This window comes from Camellia sinensis, chromosome 1 (assembly GCF_055761805.1).
Source record: "Camellia sinensis isolate YWXY chromosome 1, ASM5576180v1, whole genome shotgun sequence".
In the NCBI taxonomy this organism is placed as follows: domain Eukaryota; kingdom Viridiplantae; phylum Streptophyta; class Magnoliopsida; order Ericales; family Theaceae; genus Camellia; species Camellia sinensis.
In genome coordinates, this window is record NC_138961.1 from 118609386 (window position 1) to 118633273 (window position 23888).

The 23888-nt window shown below is 30.6% G+C and overlaps 1 long non-coding RNA gene across 4 annotated transcripts; it reads right to left on the reverse strand.

The window, feature by feature from the left end:
• Window positions 1-14399: 14399 nt before the first annotated feature.
• Window positions 14400-18914, reverse strand: LOC114289078 (uncharacterized). 4 transcript variants are annotated; one of them, XR_014338039.1, is made up of 5 exons: window positions 18496-18914; window positions 16802-17116; window positions 16236-16371; window positions 14894-14998; window positions 14400-14707 (listed from the first exon to the last, which is right to left on the reverse strand). It is a non-coding gene; the product is annotated as an uncharacterized LOC114289078 (long non-coding RNA). The 4 variants fall into 4 exon arrangements; XR_014338038.1 differs by having other exon boundaries at window positions 14855-14998; XR_014338036.1 differs by having other exon boundaries at window positions 16778-17116.
• Window positions 18915-23888: the final 4974 nt, after the last annotated feature.

Below are 23888 nucleotides of genomic sequence, written 5' to 3' on the forward strand. Positions count from 1 at the left end.
TTTGGATTGTGACTCTCTCGGGTCTGGATACAGAAAGGAGTTAGAAACGGCCGTTAGCCATGAATTAGGCACACACAACTGGGCGCACAAGAACGTGAGCAGCCTCATTCTGGTTTGATGATTTTTTTTTTTTTTTTTTAATTTTTTGTTTTCCAAAATGAAAATGATATCGGTTTTCCATAGGACTGTGCAAAAATCCGTTCAAACCGGTAATTCGGACTGAACCAGACCGAATCATACGGTTCGATTTGGTTCGGTTCTATTAAGAATTGGTTCGGTTTCGGATTAAGAAATATGAGAATCGTAAAAACGGTTCGGTTAATGGATTTTATGAAAAAATTGCGGTTCGAACCAAACCAAACCGAATTTTAAAAGATATATATATATATATATATAATATCAAGTTTTATTTTTATTAATTGATTTTTTATAATTTTAATGATATTAGGATGGTATATATATGTAATATTAAGTAATGCCTTAATATTATTAGTTTTTATCATGAGTTAAATGTAATTAGTGAGTAATTATTTTGCTAATATTAAAATTTATTCTTGTAAATAGAAAATTTTGAAACCGTAAACCAAACCGAAACCGAATCGTTTTTTCGGTTTGGTTCTGGTCCGATTTTACAAGTGTAACGGTCTAGTCTGGTTCTCAAAATCACAGAATCGTTAGGATCGGTTCGGTCCTTGAATTTTCTCAGAACCGAATCAATCCGGACCGTGTACACCCCTAGTTTCCATATGAGCAATGCTGCAGCCTGCAGGAGTGGGTTCTTGCTCTACGTTGAACAGTTTTATGTTGGGGGTGGTTTTCTCCTTTTGATGGTTATCAATGAATTGTTATTTATTTTATGGGTAATTAAACAAAAAATAAAAGAAGGATTTGTTACTAATATCTGTTTTACTTTTTATCATTTTTTTAACCCAATAAAAAGATTACATATAAAATAACTTGTTTTACTTCTCTCTCTCTCTCTCCCTCTCCCTCTCTCTCTCTCTCTCAATTCAACATCAGTGTATAGCTAAAGATATATATATATATATATATACATGTATACATTGTGCATTATTTCGAAAAGGTAATAATATTCGTACTGTTTGGATGTAATCATTTGAAAAATATTATAAGAAAGAGAAGCTGGTTGGTAATATATTTTTGGTAATACCAAAGTTGCTCATAAAAATACACGTTAAAAAAAAAAAAAAATTGCTCATAAAAATACAAAGAACAAAAATAAATCTTACATCTGTATTTCATTTTCATATACTTTACTTCTATATTCATTCAAACATGAGTTTCTTTTGTTTTCTCAAGTGGAGAGAGATTTATTTGGTTTTGAAGTTTCAAATATAGTTTGAGTTGTTTGTTTTTCATATTTTTTTTTATTAAACTATTTTTAATATTTTAATCAATTTTTTTTTTAAACGTTTAGATCCACTTAATTCATATACACTTAAAAAATAAAATATTTTTGAATTTTTTTTAAAAAATCAAATAAAATAAAAAAACAAAAACAAAAACAAAAACAAAACAAAAGTTTGGTACAATTTTATTTTTAATTTTATTTTTTTTTTTGTATTTTTTGATTTTTTAAAAATAATTTTTTCATAAATATTTTACTTTTTAAGTGCATTTCGATTAGGTACATTAAAAAAAAATAAAAAAGTAACTAGAATATGAAAGGAAATTACTAAAAATAATAAAATATGAAAAAACAAAAATTATATTTGATGAGTCAAAATAAATTTTTTTTTTCTAGCGTCTCACATTCTCCATGTGAAAGAATAAAAATTCAAAAAAGAGAGTGAGGCGAAAAATAAAATGTGATTATCATTAATTATTTTTTCTAAAGTAACAAGTGAAACAAATAAGTGCTTTAATCTTATTGATGATTCCTAAGTTAGTACTTCTACTAGCTCCATTTTGCATGATTGGTTCAATTTTATATTAGGAATATCCTAAAATGATATTATGGCAAAAAAGAATTATGGTAGATTAGAGCTAATGCACTTTGTGAGGGAAGATAAAGAATAATTAATTAATAAGAGAGATATTTTTGTTTTTTAAAGCTTTTTTTTTTTTTTTTTGGGAGGGGGGAGGGGAGGGCTCATATGTATTACCAACTGTACGATGCAGTATTTTTTTTTTTTTTGTGTGTGTGTGTGTTTTTTGTTGTAGAACATAGAAAACCATCATTGATCATAAGAAGTTTACAAATTTAGCCAATACATGAGCTGGTTTATTATAGAGCGATTTAAAAATCTCAAAATATAAGAATCTTAGGATATGATTGTGCAATCAAGGATCATTTGTCCTAAGATTTGTATAATTCTGTTCCAATGCATTTTCAGTTGTAGATCATATGAAGGAGGAGGTCATTGGTCAGTCCAAAGGCAGTCATTTTGGCCACTATGACTCTCTTACGAGCTTAGTCTAAAGGAGAATGTCATGCGATCAACTCTTCCCAAAGAAGAGTTATAGAGGCAAGCACTTAAGGTGTGTTTGATTGAGGGAATAAAGAGGGGGATTATTTACTGTGCGGATTGTAATCGGGGGAAGCATCCAATCCGACGTTTGTTTTTTTTTCAAAGTTTGGTTTTTTAAATTAAAAAACTAGCTGTTGTCATGTAACAAACTAACAATTTCTCACCAGATTGCATAAAAAGACACATCATGACATTTTTCTTTGTGGCATTTTTGCTCCTTTGTGTAGTTTTGTTAGTGTTTCTCTAAGTGGTTATTTAATTTCAAAGGGGTGTTAACCTTAATAATCAGCAGTGTGGTGGTGGGTGGAGTAGGAAGGGCTAGGATTAGACTATCTGGGGGTGGGGGGAGGGACAATTTTGGAGGAATTATTTACTGTTGGGATTAGGTGGTGAAATGACCATCTTGACCCTCTACTATTTAATTATGTATTATATGTAGTAAAAATCAATAAAATTTAAATGTCTCAATTTAAAAATAAAATAATTTTATTTAACTTTATATTGATGTTTTATTTATTTTTTAAAAATAATTTTTTATAGATATTTTATTGATTTTTTATTTTAAAATTTTGTTTATATTTTATTTTATTTTATTATTTAAATGTTAATAGATGTTTTATTTAATTTCATTGTTTAATTATCATTATTTTTAAAAAAAAATTTATTTAAAATTTTAATTAAAAAAATAACATATATTTTTATTGATATTTTATTTATTTAATTTAAAAAAATAAATTTTTTAATTGTGTAAAAAATAAAATGAAATAAATTTTTATTTAATCTAGCTAAAAATAATTAAAATATTAAAGATATGCTTAATATTGCTATCACTTAGTAAACAATTGAAAAAGGGTAAAATAGTCTTTTGTTCATTTATCATATCCAGTCCGTCTAACCAAACGTTAGATTCATTAAAAATAGTCCTTTTCAGACATCTAATCACATGAAAAAGCAAACATAAAATACATATCAAATCCAATCAAATAGTTTGGAGATTCACAGTTTCAGAACTCAAGTCCTATAGATTCTAATCCCTTCTATCCAGTCCGTCCAATCAAACACACCCTTAGTGCTTTGTAAGGGTTAGGAGACTAACTTCCACAAGCGCTAATCTAATAATTAACAACTAACTTTCGTCGATTAAAAAAAAAATCATATGAAAATCTAGTGACATGAGAATCTCGCAAAATAATTCAATGGTTGAGAATATATTAGAACACAAGAACAAAGAGATTTGGAAAAAATAAAATCTTATGCTTTATCATGTAGTTGAGAATACACTTAAACAAGAGAACAAAAATTTTAGGGACATAAGATTCCTTGCCTAATTAATGTGACTTAATGATCTAACATCTCATGCTAGACATAAAGGAATTCGAAACTAACTAATAATGATCTTCTATCTCAAAACTTCACTAATTTTTGTCCTAACTCATTCACAATTATAATATCATATTTTTAATTTTTTTTTTTTAAAATATTCACATAATCTAACAATTATGAATTAAATGAGACACAAAAAGACAAATTTTAAGATAGAGGATCCCTACCCGGCTGAACTCATTTCTTAGATTAGCCTCACACTCTCTCTCTCTCTCTCTCTCTCTCTCTCTCAAAAGATAGTAAGAAAAATGAGTTGAATTTTGTCTTTGTAAACTAACAGTTGCAATGTTTGAAGTAAAACAATGTTGAATGGATGTGGTGTATCCTAAAAAAATGTTCTGACAATTTGTATACTTAAAACTGAGTCTAGGGGTATTGATTGGGTTGGATATAGTGATGTATTTTGATATGATTGATACACTTTGGTTAAATTTTTTGTCTTGGCAGGTATGCTGACTTGAAGAATAACAGATTGACCAATTTCACATTTAATTTTGACCATTGCAACACTGTTACTGTGGCTATTCCGTTCATTTCTTACTTGTCTAAACTTATTGATGAGCAGGGACATACTGCTGTCTATTTGCTGTATTCGCATGCTAGAATATGATCTATCATGAGGAAATCTGGTAAAAGCATAGAGGAATTAAAAAAAGGGTAAGATCTCTTCCATCTTGAAGCCATTATAACTGAAGTATCTTTGTTGCATTCTATCCTTCATGTGCATTTGTTTATTATTAATTTCTTGAAGTGACTTGGTCTTTTTCAAACATGCTAAAGCTTGGTCTTTGTTTTTTTGTTGTGAAAGCTTGCTAAAGACAGGTCATAGCCTATGTTTACATTTGTATATAAAGATTATAATTCTAATTTCTGCTGTTTATGGTTCTGTTGTTATTATATATATATATATATATATGTATGTATGCATGTATCTATTGAAAAAGGCCATTTCTCTTTGACATTTTTTCATGATACGTTACCTTGTGTAGGCAGCTAGTTCTGTATATTCTCCTTGAATTTTTAGGGGGACTATTTTAGTATGATTTCTTGTTTGAGTATTGACTAGCACCACTGCACAATGACTTTGTAGAGAACTCTGAAACCATAATTCTAGAATATTTTGCCAATTGTATGTTTTTGAGCCTCTCTGGGTTTTTCTACATCTTTGTGTAAATTGATTTAAGCTACTTTGTTCCTGTACGTCACTTATCCTGTATGATAAAACAAACGTTTCACTACTTTAGGTACTCTAATCCTCTTCTCTTCCCTCTCTTTTCTTTTATGTTTCTCTTCAACCCCATTTCTTATATCAAATTTTTAGATGAGCGTGTCTTAGGGCTTCATTTGCTCCAATTTGCTGAGGTAATAGATGATGCTTGTAGTTATGATGGATGTTTATACATCTGCTCCTTCACTTTTCAGATTGTGGAGGAAGCTTGCACTAATCTCTTACCAGACGTATTGTGTGAATAATTATACAACTTATCTAAATTCTTCACAAGATTTTATTCATATTGTCAAGTATGAGATTTATATCTAATCTTTCTTTCTTTGTTAATATATACTGAGTATAAATTAGATATTCTTGAGAAGCATGGACACTTTTAATAAGGTAGTGCACCCATATTGAATGCTGACACTCATCGGACTCTTTCTGACATACTTGAGAACACATGTTCATACGTGTCCAATTATTCTTAATTAGTTGTTTTGCTTAGTTTACAGTGATCATAGAAATTGATACAACGATGGTTATATTATATATATTTTAGATCTTCACGTTCCTACTTACGTATTTGATTATTTTTTTTTTTGGTCAGTGTTGATATATCATTCATGTTCGTGAGCCAATTTTGGTTTGGTCTATAGTGTCTGCACTGTTCAACTTTTCCATGCCGCCGCAAATATACCAGTGTAAAATTGGCCCACACGGAACGGGACTGTTTTCTTTTAATTTTGGTTTACAAATAAAAATGTTGAATAAAATAAATTTTCACAAATTAGTAGGTGCAACCTGAGCAGGGTCAACCCAAATTACCCGAGCTTAGCTTGAATTTTTTTCATAACTTTGGCAAAATATTTTTAAATTTGGCATGGATTTGAACAAAATTCTAAAAACACAAATTAAATTTAAATGGGTTTTGGTAAAAATATCAAACAATTTGGATTATATATATAACATATAAATTATTAGTCATTAGACGATGTCAAAATAATAGAAATTGTTAAATTATATTAAATATATATTATAAATACAAGTAACACAATATAAAATCTTATATTTTTTTTTTCACGTAGAAATTGTAAAGACTGCCTTAGCGGCACATCGGTTCTTTAATTCTTATCTCTCTTATATCATATAAATTATTTGGTATGAAAATTAATTATTTTTTAAAAAAAATGTTAATAGATTCGAATTTTACAAATTAATTAACTTAGTTGCACAAAAAAAAAAAAAAAAAAAAAAAAAAAAACTCATTTTTTTATACAATTCAGGCAACTTGGGCAAATCAAGCTTAACTTGAGTCGAGCTTGGGCATATAATCTTAAGTTATAATTAGGGCTTGGATGAATCTGAGCTGATGTTGACACAACATGAACTAAATTTGAAGATCATCTCAACAAGTCTGAATTGCAGCCAACAAATTTGGAGTAGAGATGTGAACTCATATGTGATATAAAAGAGGTGGAATCATACAAGGACCCATATGTGTGGACTGCACTAGAGTGTCTCATATTTGTGATAAACAACAAACAATTAATTAAACGAGTGAGGATTCTCTACGGTGTTTTTTTTTTTTTTAAATGAAATTTGGTCAAAAATTTTTATAATAAAACTTTAATACATTAAAAATAAATATAAATTTTTTTTTTATATAAAAAAAAATATAACATATATTTCTATTACTAAAATATTCTTAGTGAGTAATTTAATATTTTTAAAAAATGATATAACTTTTGATCTAAATGTCAATTTTTAATAAAATTAGTATTTTTAAAATTCTCTTATCAAGATTTATCAAATAAAATGTATGTTGACTATTAAATTCTTTAAAAAAAAAATGATTACTATCGAAATTGACACAAACAGTAATATTTTATTCTATTTAACAGTGACATGTTACTAACTGTCACAGTAACACTTTACTATTTTCTTGAACATGACATCAATAACAAAAAAACAATATATGAACTAAAGAAAGTTCTATGAGTTCCTTCACTATGAATTCACAAATAAATTAACAACAATCAACAGACAACTTGATTAGAATTTAATTGAATGAAGATTTGCAACTCGACAAGATTCTCTTGCTTTGCAGCTCAATGAATCTCTCACTACTACAAATTGGAAAACGATTGAAGAAGGAGAAGAACGAAAAGAAAGGAACGACAATCACACTAACAAATTCAATTCAAATCTTTGTCAATAGTATGTTTTACAAATCATTAATCTTCTTCTTACTTACGAAAACTCCTTCGCTTTTGGCTCTTCTCGGGAAGGACTGGTCTGCCCGGGTAACTTATGTCCAAAGCGTAGCTAAAGCAACAAGCAATGACATTGATCATAGAAGAGGCAATAAGCAACTATATATATGGAAAGGCAAGTTTATCTAAAAAAAATAAAATAAAATAAAAAATATATATAGAAATATATTTATGTGTCATCCATCAAGAATTCCCCTCCAGTTGAGGGGGTTTATGAAGCAAAAAATGATGGGTTGTCCTTTTCATAAAAAAGAGCCCAATAAAAGGGTTTTAGCCAAATTTTCTATCTTTTTTTAGAGTGACTTTTTGGATGGTTGAGATTTAATTCTACCAAAATTAAAAGTGCAGTAATCATTTTACTTTCCAACTCTCAAAGTCCAACAGAGTTGTGGATTGCGAAAATGTCCTTTTTTTTGGTTTAGTATTTTCTCTAGGAATTATCTTTGTAATAATCTTATATTGGTGATTTAGGAGTCTAAAACATAATAATAGGATTCATATTTTTACCATGTTTTGTTTTTGATGTTATGTGTAATATTGCATTGATAACTGACATGAGTGGCGAGATTTATTAAAATAATACAATGTTGACCCAATAGTTTTTGTTGTAATGAGCTCTTGTTTCTTATTATTATAAGGATTATTTTCTATGATGAATGTTATTCTTTTAAGTATGTATGCTATAATTATCAATTTCGTATAATTCTTATATTTACAATTAATCTTATACCGATTTGATTAGTGAAAAAGGAAAAAAAAAATGATTAAATTTAGAGATTCACCTGCTATAGCATTAACGGGTGATTATTCGGTAGTTCGAGAATATGACTATGTGGTGCTCCATAGTTGTATGATTGGTGGAAAAGGTGGAAGATTAACTATTGAGAAATTATAGAATGTTTCCGGAGTACTACATGTCTGTACTTCTTAACCAATCATCATTCAATATGCTCCATCATGTTCTTCAATCACTCAACACAATACCCCACCTACCCACCTTCTCCACCAATCACAATGTTGTGGAATATCGCATGTCTATACTCCGAGATTACAGAATAATTACCTCTAACTATTTGTGTGGGGTGATTGAGGAATATAAGAGACATAATAAATGGTGATTAGTGAGGGAGTATAATAATGTGGTACTCTGGGACTATTATATAATTTTCTAACATTAGCAATGGCAAAGACTAATTCCCCTCCCCCCCTCCTTTTTTTCTAAAAAAAAAAAAATGTTCTTATTTCAAAGTTTATATATCAATATTTGTACATAATTCAATAATTATGAGTATTTTGAGATATGAGACCAAACATTTTTATTTATGTCCATTTTTAATTTTTTTTTTTTTTTATAAATGAAGTATCATCTTGATGAGTGTATAATTAAATAACTAGGAAATTACTTAATTGTAAAAATATAGAGGTGAAAATATGTTATTGAAAATTGTAGTTTTAGTTGCACCAATACACAAATCTCATTTTTTTTCAATCAATCGGTAATAGGTTATTTACAATATGATGAGCATTATATATGAAGAATTATAATCAAATTACTATAGAAGTCCAACAATAAACCCAATTAAGAGCCCCGTAGTGAAAAAGAAAACAACTAGCCTACCATCTAATGAACCTAGCACATAAAGAGCTCCATAATAAAAAAAGAAACTACTAGCCTAACATCTAATGAACCTAGCAATGACCCTGTGACATGGAGGCAACTTGAGCATTTGCAAGGGAAATGTCGGGGTTTTAACTATTTCCATGAATTAATCTAACAACTAATAGTTATGACTTTTATCAATCAAAAAATATTATTAAAAAAAAAATCGATGAATCTAAAGGGAAAAAAAAAAAAAAATTATTGAGGAAGAAATAAAAATACAAAGAGCCCTATTAAAAAACAGAAATTATCTATTCTTGCATTTAGGCCTTGTTTGGGAACAGGTTTTTTTTAATAACTTTTTGATTTTTTGACTAAAATATTATGTAAAAAAATTAGTATGTTTGGGATGACTCTTTAATTTTTTATGAAAAGATATGCAAAAAATAGAAAGAAAATGAAATCTTTGACTTTTTAGTATAGGTTGTTGACTTTTTGATTTTTTTAGTAACTTTTAGACTTTTAAACTAAAAAGTGATATCACCAAACGAGGCCTTAGTAATAATTAACCTCCTATGTTGCTAAAGCCTACAATAGTGGCCAACTAAACTAACCCAATTAGTTATACAAACTCGACTTGGACATAAAAATTTTGTTATTATTTTCCCTTCTTACAAATTTGCAATTCCTCTTAACCCAAGTTTGTCCTAGTGAGTGCAGCTGAAGTCCTTAGACTGCGTTTAGTTTATAAATTTAGGAAGGAATTTGAAAAATGAAAAGGGACGAGGCATGCGAAATGCGAATGAAATATAACTACACTCACATTTCACTTGTGTTACACAAATTCATGAATCAATCACAACTTTAGAATAAATGGTCCTCAAACACAATATTCTATACAAACAGGAAAGAAAGTGTTATTGCACACACCTCCAGCATTATATTCTCCATCCCCATTTTTCCTGAAATTGTTCTGTAAGTTTGCAGAATTACTTCCTAGATTCATTTGCTTTAATTAGTTAGTTTTGAACTCTTTGTTTCTAGAATTGAAGTTTCACATTTTGGTTCCGGCCTCTGTTGTACACACACTAAGTACACACGAGATTGTCCAACATAAGAAATCCATGAATCCCAAAATCAGCATATTCCTTTGACAGATGCATTTCCACCATCAAACCAAGCAACTCCTCACTATGTTCCTCCGTTCAGCCACCATGCTTTTAAATTGACTACTCAACAAATATGCAGTTTTTGCATATACAAATGCAATATGAAGCAGGGTTTCAATGGAGTAACATCTGATATGCAATTTGACAAACATCCCATATATGCATCAATCGAATACAACCAAGTTCCAACTCCTATAAAAAAAAACACCCTATACTCTTCTTCCCCAGTTTAATCAACCATTAAATATTACTTTTACTTAAACTATAACCCTCATATTCCTACTCTTTCAATGTTGTATAACAAGTCATCAACAGTATAGTACCCACTTCTAATCTTTTGCTTTCGTCCATCTAGCAGTTCTCAACCTCACTAAATCAAAAACAGTTGACCAAGTGGTTGGGACGCTCTTTAATTGATAGTTTCCATCCCATAGATTGAAACTGATTTGAACTATTCAAGTTATAGGATCTTATATGTAAATCACCAATAAAAAAATCATTTTATTTCGATAATTCATAACTATATAATTACATCATTTTTGTTATAAAAAAATAAATGATCTTTTTTCAAAATCATATTATGAGTTGTCCCAATTGACTGGGCTTATGAGTCCTATATGGAAAAGGCGTTAGTTCTAACCTCACGGGGGTGTACCAATGATTAAAAATTTCATTTAGCACTCATATTTGAGGCCACCCAACTTAGGTTTTTGGCCTAATGATTGTGTAGCATTACTTTATAGTGTGAGATTGTGAGTTCAATTCCTATTAAGAAGAGTTGGGGGATTCTATTTATACTCAAAAAATCATTAAGTACTCCAAATTTTTAAGTACACCTTGTTGAATTATTGAAAAAAAATTATTTTGCTCTCATTACACCCTATTATTTTTTCCAAATTACCCTCAAGGTAAACCCAAATAATAAATAATAAACAAACCAAAAAAACTAAATTATTTCAAAAAAAATTCAATACAGAAAATAATTCTCAAATATAGAAAAAGAACCAAACTTATAAGCACATAAGCATTATAAATACAAAAAAAATCAAACTTTTACATAAACATTATAAAAACTTTTAATAACAAAAAAAAAAAAACTTTTACATTATAAATTATCCACAAAAATGTTTGTGAAAAAGTAAAAACCAAACTTATAAGCACTTAAGCATCAAGCATTAACAAGAAAGAGTAGTTCTCAAATAATGTATTATTTAAATAATAAAATAAGAACAACACCAATAATATGTTATTATTAATCTAACTACTGGGTCCTTTAATTTTTGTCAAAAAAACGATATAGAAAATAATCGATGATACTCTACAAAAATTGTGAAACCCCTTTATATGAATACTTACTTCTTTTTTGATGGGTTGCTTCAAAAAACTATTTTGATTATTACTCTGATCTATTATTTGATTTTGTTGAAACTTTCTTCTGGGGTTTAGGATTTCAAAATAATAAAAAAACAATAATGATGATGATGGTGAGTTTTGATAAGGTGGATTGGAGTTTTAGTGGAAGGAAGAAGAAAAAGAAGAAGAAATAACTTTGATCTCTTAGGAAAAAAGATACAGAGATTTGAATAGGAATAATTGATTAGAGTGTACCATGAGATTTTTTTATTTTTTTATTTTAAGGTTTAATATAGATTGTTCTTATTTAATAAATTCATATTAGAATATAATAGAAATTAAAATTTATAAATTTAAATTAGGCGTACTGAGACATATTTTGAGTTCAAATAGAATTCCTCCATAAGAGTTTGATATCGTTTGTGATGTTTACTTCTTGCCCCATTATAGTTGTTTATTTCTTCTCAAATTTGGGCTTAGCATATTATTGGGCGGGCTATGGTTGTTTGGTTTAGTGCATTGTTAGACTTTAATTATCTAGTTTAATGTAAGATTTTTTTAAATTTATAATTAATCTCTTACCGATTGACAGAAAGAAAAAAATAAAATAAAGGTAAATTATCAATAAGTCATACTTTTGAGACTTTTATTACCCATTAAATCCTATTGATAAATTTATCAAGTGATAAATATATCAGCCTCTTTTATTTTTATAAATAAATTTATAGTGATACATTTATCAGTCAGAACATGTAGATAATTAAGTTTAATTAATAAAACTGATGATAAGTGCCCCAAAAAATAAAATAAATACTTGAAGACTTGGTATGATAATTACCCTATATTAGGACAGGGAGATTACGAGGTGATTTGGCAACCCACTAAACAAGTTACTTATTTGTTACAAGTTATCACACTCTCTCTATTTTTTTTTTACAATTCCATCTTTTTGTAAAAAAAAAATGTTTGCTGTTTTCATTATATTTGTTTGTTTTTTCGTTGTTCTGTTTTGAAAATTCTTTCTAATAATTAAATGGAAAATGTTTAGGTGTGCAACCCAGCATAAGTTTTTACAATTGTGAAAACATTTGTAAGTTACTTCATAATACTGTGTAATTTAAACACAAATTCACATTAGTTAATCCACAAAAATTTGAAAAATTGCGATTTAGCATAAGTTCTTATAAACATATGTAAATCCTCTCACAAAAACGCATAACTTAAATATAAATTTCTGTAAATTAACTCGTAAAAAATTGAGAAATCACAAATATACTTAAGTCACCTCACAAAATCGCATAAATTAATACAAATTTACATAAATTAACCCATAAAATGTATCGTAAATTCTCACAAAAATATGTAATTTAAGTCACAAAAATACATAAGTGAATGACATACCGTATGCCTTGCACACTTAATTTTTTCTAATTAAATATATCATATTTGAATTGTCATTTTCATTTAATGGACTTCATTCTTACTACTAAAAACCGGAGCTTTTGCGACAGTCATAAATGTCGCAAAAGGTGCACATGTTGTCACAAAAGACTTTTTGCGACAAAATAGCAACTGGAAATGGAGAGTGGCAGACGGGGGTGTGACAAGAGATATTTGCGACAGTTACAAACCGTCGCTTTCTTGTAGCGACGGTTAGTCAATAGTTTTTACGATGGTTTAACCTGACACAAAAAAGTGAGAAAAACATCTCTTTTAACAACGGTTTAGGATGCCGTCACCAAAAACTCTTTTAGAGACAGTAGTTAACATCGCAAAAAATATTATTAGCAACAATCTTAAACGTCGCAAAAAAAAAAGAATTAAATCAATAATGTATTTGCGACGGTTTAAACCGTTACTAAAGATGCCACTAATATGTATATGTGACAGGTTAACCTGTCGCTAATAAAATGCAAGGAAATGATGATTCCATTAGCGACGGTTTACCACTGTCGCAAATTTTTATTTCATAAAATAAATATATATTTTATTAATTCATTCCCTGTACAAATTATTAATACACATCCATATTCATATTCACAAAATCATATATACAAATAATTATATATATGTATCATGTAATGATACAGTGTCAACCAAATATTCTTTACAAAAATATATAAAACATCCTCCAACAATATTAATATTTTTTGATAACTCAAAAACTCAAATTTGTATCTAAAATAAGACCAAAGTATCGACAATACAAATAAAAAAACATATATATTAACAGCTTATTTTAGTATCAACAATAAGCTCTAATATCGATATGCGAAAATATTATCACGTACTCAAAAGGATAGCATTTGCAACCAAAAAAAAAAAAATATATTTATAATATAATTACAAGTCATTTGTGCCTAGCTAGTCGTATGAGTTAAGTTTTGTTGACATCCAACGCCGTTTGAGCAGTAGTATTTTACAATTGGTAGCTTTGGAAAGACCAATGCATAGAGAAGAATGCAGAGGAGTTCAAAAAATGCGGAGATAGCAAAAAATAAAACTGTAATGAATCGTAAGTAATAAAAATTAGTAAACTAGTATTACATGCTATCATAGTACTCTATCTCAGCATTCTTTAAAATAGTGCAATTGAAATGAAAGAAAAGATATTGGTGTTGTATGGAATTAAAGAAAGCATGTCCATGAGAGAAATCGATTCTATTATCATGAAGTAAAAATTTTAATTCATTTTGCAACTCTACAATCCAAATCAGTTTGATCATTATCTTACCTTAACATCTATGTTTTTCCATTGTGAAGTTCACTACAGATATTCAATTGGATTATGTTAGCTACCAATATTCGGGACAAAGATTTCATTAATTTGAACAAAATGGGGCACAAGGAAAATACTTGGTTTGGAAACAGAAGTCAAATAGAGTACAAAATGCATCAAAATCAACTACCTAAAAAGATTGACAATGATAACCTATTATTTGTAGTTTAGGTGGAAAACAATAACCATAAATATTTACATATAAAAAATAAAGAAAAACCTACCTAAACTTAATCTCTGTTACGTTCATACTTTAAGTCATTGGCTTAAATGTTGACATAAGCTTGATGAGTTTCTCTTTCACAAAACAGTAACTAGAAAATTGTAACCCCAATATGTAGCAATACTTATTGAATCATATTTCCTACAAAATTTATGAAAAACAGCTAAAAGGATTTGAACGTACTAGCTCCCTTGCGCAGGCCATCCTTGGAATTCTCAAATGCTGCTTTTGTAATCAATCTCAAGCCAGAGGTTAGATCCCCCAATGCAGCCAAACCAGCAACAATAGACATGAAGAATAAAAAAACAAGAAAGCTTATATCAAAACTTCAAAACTAGATCAGATAATAAGCTAACCACAAATACTAACTTGCATTAACTCGGGTAGCATGAATGATAGATCGCTAACCATTCCACCCTGAACATGAGCATCTGCAACTCCAAAAGCACAGCTAATCATACATATTCCAATATAGGTCCCAATTCCTCCCTTTCCAGATGTAGCTAAATCCAGCTGTGGCAATACAATGAAAAATGGAATCAAAGTGGACTTGTATGCTTAATAATTTGAATTTGAGTTACTAAAACATGTTATTACAAAACCATATGGTTAAGGAGTAAGTTGAAGATGTAATACATATAATTATGGTACTTACAACAAGAACAGCAAGAGCAATTATGAAAAAAATGATATATCCAAATAGGTTTCTCCTGTTGCTACTTGCAAACTGAGGACCACTCCCACTTGTTTTTTAACTGCCCTTCTCTGAGAGAGTGTGGATGAATATTAAAACTAAGATCAATGTGGCTTGGCTTGTGTTAAATTGGACTGGGCTGGTGTCTTATATTGCTAAATCTGTTAAGGGTCATTCTCTTGGCTCTATTATTTCCAGGCTTGCTCTAAATTGCACTATTTTCCTCGTTTGGGTTGAGAGAAATAATATAGTTTTTACCAAAGAGAAAATTCCAGAAGTTCTTGTTTTGAACATTTTTAAAATGGTTAGATTTAGAGTGCTGTCTCTGAAGAATTTAAAAAGACATTCAAATGATTCATGATTTTTAGCTACTTGGAGACTGCCCTCATCTATCCTTAGGGGTGATACTCCTTAATGTAGGCAAGTGTGGCCTGGAAGTGCATGGGAGATCAAAGAGATGCCTGGAAAATTCAAGAAATAGAAAGCTTTTTATTTTGGTTTTAAAGAAAATATACTAGAGGCTTGAACAAGGTTACATAATTTCTAATATGAATCAATAATTCAAACTTTCTGTAACTCAACTTGACAAGAGCTTATCTTAATCATGTGGGATCAACTACGTGGATTTATTTTCTCAAATCATTCAAGCTTTTTACCTCCTTTTGATTAATAAGGAGACTGATCAAAAAAAAAAAAAAAAAAAAAAAAAGAGGTACCCGAATAGTTAAAATACCATTGCAGAACTCTGTACCAAGAAGAAGTCAAGCAGTTACAACTCCATGTGTCAACTAATAGAATATCTTTCATTATAATTTCAACCCATGAAAATGTTGCTGTAAACATGCTTCCTAAACAAGGTAGCAACAAAATGGTGAGCAACAAGCACATGTACAAGAACAATGGCTATGTACTCCCCAATTTCCACAATGGGCAACCTATACTTGACATATAATCTATAGACAGGTTCAATGGTATGACAAAGGTATAGAATACCAGATGCAACAATAATACAAGGGTTCTCATCAGTAAGTATTAAACCACAAAGAAGATGAATACCATCAAGAAAAAGATCAAAATGGCAAATATTTGAATCCTGAGCCACCTGTTTGATGATATCTGGTTTAAATGCCTTAACAAAGCACTATGAGCACTTTCAACATTTGTCAATGACTCTTCCATGTTATCATCAATCCTGATCAAACAAATAAGCAGTTTCAATACAAGAAAACATGAATTTAAAGAAAAACAAGCAAGCAAGATAGTTATTCACTGTAAATAACAAAACTATAAGCTCCAATCAGGAGCCACATGCATTTAAGTTTCTTGCATAAAAATCTACTTTTTTTCACACTTCAAAAGTTTAGACAGATCAAAGTTCACAAGTTAAAATAATCATCAGATATTCATGTAAAAAGAGCAAACTTGATAGCCAAATGCATGAAAATCCCACCAAGTTCTGAAATTGTGGATTCCACATTTTGAAGGGCTACTGCTCGATTTTGAAGGGCTACGACTCGACTTTTGGCAAAAATTTTTTGAGGAAGGTTAAGGTGCATATAGTCCTATCAAAATAAACCATTACAAAACACAAAACAGACCCTTATAGAGGCTGACTTTGCTACCTCGTGTGCAGCTTGCACTACCTGCCTAGGTACTTCAGTTATACATACATAATCTATAGATGACAGATGTCCATTCAGATGTACTTCAGATTCCACTCTATCTACTGCATTCCCTTCCTTGAGCCTCCTTACTAACACCTGACAATCTGTTAGGATAGTAACTGACATCACTTTGCTTTGTATGCACCATCTTAACACTTCAAAACATGCTCTAGCTTCTGCTACAATTGCTGATCCATGATATCCAGGTTGCCCCTGCTTTGGCTGAGTGCTTTAACCATGCTCCATCGATTAGAAACCTGGCAAAAATTAGATCTGGAGGCCAATGCACATTGTTAGTAACAACATAATAAGTATCTACTATGCCTATTGCATCACATTCCTACAACAACATTACACCCAAAATTCAAATTAAAACTTCAACATTTCAAAATTATTTTAATTAATTGAGCTTTTCCACCATAACAACTTGTGGAAACTTCATCCGTAAGGTTGTCCCTGGAACAAAGCAAAATGAAGATCATTCAATCTTAACCACAAAAAAACTTCAATCACTTCAGCACCATCAATCCCCCCCACTTACTCAGCTGTTTTTCCCCCATTGCTAAGCAAACCACTAGCTGCTTCGCCACCATCAACACCTCATCCTCTCTCTCTTTCGCTCGCTCTCTCAAAGCACCATATTAATGTTCTCTTGCCACCTGAAAACACACCCTCTTACCTAAACTTCATTCTCACCATCTATCTCACCCTACTTCATAAAAACCCAATTCTCTCACACCACAAACCCACATCACTCTTCTTCATTTTCACTTGATCAAGCCACTCTCAATGCTTCTGTTTTCTAGTAATTAATTAACCATAAAAAAGAAAAGTAATTTGTCCTGCATGTCACATGATCTATGAGTTAGTTGTTGCTATTTGAACTAAAGATGGACCATTGACTAATGACTCTCACTGGCAATGTCCTACTTGAAAAATATGAAGTTTTATCTAAAGGTAATTGTACTCACTATTACATCATTACTAGTTTTCAACTAGAGTACATTGCATTGACACTTTAAGTTCCAACAAAATCAGAAGTTCAATGCTTGTCTTTCTAAACCTAGAAAGAGCTCCTTTTCCCGGAACATTTTGATGTAATTTGTTTAGATCAAAATTCTAATCACAAAATTCAATCTGTTTAGATCATAACATTATCACATACCAGAACATTTTGATGTAATTTTCATCTTTCCCACCTCCTAAAGTACAATTTGCACCGAGATGTAACTTTGTTGCAAGTTTCAATTTTTTTATTTTAAAACACACACAAAAAATAAATAAATAAATAAAAAATAAAGACAAATTCCATAGTTTTTCTCAGCAATTAAAAATTAGTTGACTTTAAAATTTTAGCAATTGCACGTTCCAAGATATTAACAGTCAAATTGAAGGCAAAAACATTAACTTCACATCCATCACACCTTCAAATCAAAAACCCTTAAACAATCGCTAGTTTGAAGAGCCAAGAAACCCCAAATCATCACTATATTTAGAGACAAACCCATCTGAAATCAAGATTATAACTAAAACCCAATTGATGAAATCAAGATTATAACTAAAACCCAATCAAAATTTAACAAAAACAAACAGTATAAACAAGACTGATCAGAGTTCAATTGGACAAATAGATCAAAAACCGAGAAACCTACCTCAAAAACAAGTTATAATCAGACGCAAATCAGCCATGGACAGGGCTCCTCGAACAGAGATGTACCTGTGGGGAGAACATGGGTGAGGCAGCGATGGCAATGAGGCCATGGATGGGCAAGAGAAAGAGACGGAGGTGGTGCTGGCGCTAATCGATGTCCTAACACCGATTTTATGCCATCTTGTGCAGAGGTGGCGCTGGGTGGAGGTGGAACTTCCGGCTGCGGTCAGTCACGCTCGCTCTCTCTTTCTCTTCTATGTGGCTTTTGATGTATTAACAGCGAGAGCGAGAGGAAAGACAAAGTGACCACTGGGCACAAGAGAGAGTGAGAGATTAGGGCAGAAGACTGAAGGTTTTTTTTTTTTTTTTTTTTGGTCATCCTATAATAGACTACAGAAAGTTTGGGAAAAGAAGGAAAGAGGGAGGGACGGGGGTTGGGCGCGAATTTAGGGATGAGGATTTGTGACGATGTTAAGAACCGTCGCAAATGAATGAGCAAAAATAAAATATTTTGCGACGGATTAAAAAAGCGCGTCGCAAAAAAGAAAAAAGCAAGACAAAAAAATTTTGCGACAGGTAATGTACTGTCGCATATAATATTACTTTTAGCCATGATTTTAGATTTTCCGTCGAAAAAATTAATTTCACCACGGTTTTATTTGCTGTCGTAAAAAATAATTTTTAAACCGTCGCAAAAGATTCCGTATCATATACCCCTTTTCATTATAAATATTTATATAAAAAAAATGGTTCGGCAGGTTTAAGATAAAATTTGTTTTAGAGCACGGGTGCAATAGCAATCACTATTTTGCTCATATATTCAAAAATACCATTGTCAAATTATTTAGTTGTATATCATTTTTATTCGGGATGAGCAACGGATATATTGATTCGTCAAAATTGACTGAATCGAATCGAATCGATCCGCCGCATTTTGGATGGATGCGTGATGACGAGCGGACGGTTGCGGATTGATTTTCCCTAATCCGCCAATTTGGCGGACGGATGGCGGATTTGAGATTCCTTTAACCGCAACTGAACCACCAAACCGCGAGCACCCCTAATAATTTATAAGACTTTGTGTTTTCAGTTTGTTTAAATATTATGTTTGTATTTTCAATTAAAAAAGAGTTTAAATATTATGTTGAAAAAAAGTTTTCAACTTAAATATCTTTTTGAATTGAAAAAAATAAACGTATTATTTATCTATATTTTTTAGTTTTTAAATCTATCTCTAAAAATAATAAATAGAAAATATGATATATACTGGTTGGTTTTTGTTTTCAAAAACAGATATAGATGTAACAATACAAAGACATACAATCTATACTACTGCTCTGTTCATGGCTTTGGTGATTTGAATTGTTTTTATATTTTAAGAACCACAGATTGTATTTATGTGGATGAGGCATACTGTGATTGTAGTATGTGGATGAGGTATGCAATGATTGTGATATTATAAAGTTTCAAGCTTTCTTACTTTGGATGAGGCATGCACTGATTGTAATATTTTTTAAATCATTGACTGTAATACTTTTTTCTTCTTTTTTTGAGAAAATACACAAGTTGAATTATGTTAAAAATTTATAAAATTTTAAACCGCCAAACCGATTCGCATTCATCCGCTAAACCGCCAAACCGCTCAACCCACATCCACCGGATTGGCGAACGGATGCCGATTGATTTTCTCCAATCCGCCAATCTGACGGACGGATGACGAATTAGAGGTTCCGTGACCACAACCGACCAACGCCCACCCCTAATTTTCATTGTTTTGTCCCATTCAGTTCAAATGCGATTCAGCTTCAGCTTCAGCTATGTCCCAACTTTTGATGTTATTAGAAATGGAGACAGGGTGTGAGTTCCACACAGGGCAGAGGCACCCATCAGGCTCGGCCCCAAATTTTGAGGGAAAAAAAAACACAACTCACATTATATATACATTTCAAATTGAGAATTTTTTTTTATTAATTTGTAGAGTAAATTACATTGACATTCCTAACATTTTTGTTTAATACAAATTCTTTTTTCACGTTTGAAAAATTACACTTACTTCTCTCTCAAATTAAAATAACATATTTGTCTCTTAATCTTTATACATATAAAATAATAAAATTATATTGATATTTTGATCATACCATTTCAAGATAAAAAATAATCACTTTTTTGATTCAACTCACACAAAAAAATGAAATTTTTTATTTTATTTTATTTTTCTTATATTTTTACTGAAATATTTTTTTCATATTGTAAACAATTTTTTTATTTTTTAAATACACTAATCTTGATATACTTAAGAAGTGTGATATTTTGTGATTTTTTTTTAAATTCACCAAATACAAAATAAATAAATAAATAAATAAATACAAAACATCAATTTTACTGTAACAAATGTAAATGATGGTACTTAGTAATACTGTAATAAATGTGGGTGTATAAGCGAGAAAGAAACATAATAATGGAAATAAAAATGAAAAATTATATTCATATATAAAAATTTATACAAAAAATATCATAAAAATGTTATAATAATGATGTTATAAATATAAATCATGTTTATGGGTGTTTTGTGTTAAAGTGGAAGGTCGCCATTAAATTATATCATTGTGTTTGAAAATTTTATATAAATTTAATATTTGTATATCATCATTCAATAAGAATATGTTTAGGTAGACTTTAATGATAAAAAGTTATAGAATGTAATAATGATGATAAGAAGATATGGTAGGGAAAAGGGTAAAATAGCCATTTAGAAAATTTTAAAACATAACATTAATAATTTATAGGATAATTTATAATGAGATTACAAATCTTAAAAAAAAAATATAATTTTTTAAACGTAAAGAGAAATTGTATTAAATAGAAACATCAAGAATGTCATTGTAATTTACCCTAATCTGTATTGACTAATGGCCCCATCAAATTTTGTTTCCCTTCAAAAGTAAAAGAAAAGAAAAGTAAAAATACGGTGGCCGCCAGTGGTGACTACAAATGCATGTGCACTACCAGCTCTATGCTCTATACGAATCATCATCAATAGCTATAGCCACCATTTAATCTGAATTCATAAATATAGCGAGCGAGCGAGCGAGCGTGCGTGACTTCACACACGAAGTTACAAATTTAATTTGTGAAGGCTAAAATGTAGTAAAATATATAATATATATTATCAGGAAGGAAATTTGAGCATGGATAAGCACCCTTTGATTTGAATTCATAAATGAGTGTTGTTATTAGCACTTTATAAATTATTTTGAATTTTGAATTTTTAACTTTTTTATATTATTACAATAATAACTTCAAATAAAATTATTACAAAGGACATCATTAATTTTGGGACACCCTATTTTACAATTAAATCTACACACTCACTACATCATGAATTAAGATTTATGAGAGAACCCACTTCCATCACCACCCATCTATCTTTCCCAAATCCCACCTTCAAAACCTACCCACCCTCAAAACCTTGAAAACCCTTTGGCGGCAATATTCCGACAATAACGGTGACAACCATTTGATTATTTGCACTTTTCTGGCAATGACAATAAGGGGTTGTTTGGGATGACCTAAATAAGTGCACTTTTTATCTTTTTACGAAAAGATGTGCAGAAAAGTAGAGAGGCTATGTAATGAAAAAAAAGATAAAAAGATAGATTATTTGAGATATGCCAAACTTGACCTAAGTGGAAGTTTTTCTGGCAATTAACACTCTATAAGACGAGAGGAGTATAACAATAAAAGTTTAGAAGAGGTTCATAACTTTTATATTGTTCTTAACTCATAGGCGATTGGCTTTGTAAGAGTAAGTTTTTTGAAAAAAATGGCAAAAGTAATAAAATATGTTTGTCATTTTTTTTCAGAATTGAACTCCTGAACATATGATCAAAATTCGGGAACACAGGCTCAAACATTGTTTATTTGTTCGGAAATAAGTAATCACACATTATTCATATGTTCGGACCTGTTTTACTTATTACATTTTATATTTTAATTTGTATTGTTATTTATTTCAGGATGATAGTGAGTCAACAGTTAAAATTCTTAACATTTGTAGAAATTTTATTTTTTTTAAGTTTGGGAATACATGCCCAAACATTATTTATTTGTTCGGGAACACATTGCGGAACATAGCTTATTTTGTTAGGGAATACAGACCCGAACATGAAGGAAGCTCGTCATTTTTTGGTACACAACAACTCTATTTTGTTTATGGCTCTCACTCGATTCTCACCACACCCACACCACCCACACCGCTATAGTCCCAAGACAGAGATGGCAAGAAGAAATGGAGGATATGTTATGGTAGAAACGGTGTAAACACCCCATTTTTGACTGCCCTTAAGACTTTGGGGCCTCAGGTTGATTGTTCGAAGACGAAGGCATAACGAAGGTTATGTTATGCCAATGTTCGATTTCTTCGAAAAGAGGAGCTTCAAATCTCAACCTTACACCCCATTTTGGACCAAAAATATTTTGACCAAAATGATTTTAGACCTTAAAACCCTCTCTTTCAAAATATTTTTGAAAAAAATTCCTACGATGTTTCGAGACTCGCATTTCATTAAATGTTGCGTTTTTCGGTAAACCGAGTAAGGACAAAGTAAAAATAAATGAAAGAGATGTGAACTCTTTGAAAAAATTTTCAAAACACCTTATTTAGAGATTTGGAGTTGAAGAAAATTAGAGGAGAGAGAAGAAAACTAGCTGAGGAGAAGTTAGGCATGAATCCGGTTAAGCCAAAACTGAGCAGTCTTTACTAAAATAAGCATATCTTTTTTCACACTTGGAATTTTAATGTGAGGTTGCCACCATTGGAAAAAAAACTTCAGGGGTTTCAATTTAGACTCAAGAATGACCTGCAAAGAAGTCCTAATAAAGGAGTTATGCCCATTTGAAGTTGGACCTAGAGAGCAGATTTTTCTGGCCGACCACTGGTGGAGTGTGTCAGCCATGAATGGAGCTTGTCGGCCATGTGTTGACCAGAGGTGCATTTTGTCGGCCACTAGCGATGGCCGTCGGCCACCAGTGATGGCTGGTCGGCCACTGGTGTCAAAAGTCAATTTTTTTGCAGATATTTTCCTCTAGTTGTTTTCACACTGCTTTAGCTGTCTCTAATTCAGATATTTTCGACCTGAGCTCTCATTTTTCTATATATAGAGGACCTTCTCTGTTGTTTTCAAGGTTGGAAAAATTTTGGGATCCTCTCTCTCTACAATCCTCTCTCTCTAGATTTCTCTCTCTCTTGCCCTTTTGTGCATACAAGTAGAGATACACTTCTAGTTTACCTATCAACTTTTAACCAAAGTTGCTTATCTTTGGGTTGAGGTTACTTGAGACCCTTTTTGAGCTCTAAAAAGTGTTTGTGGCTTGGATTGTTGCCTATTTTGTGTT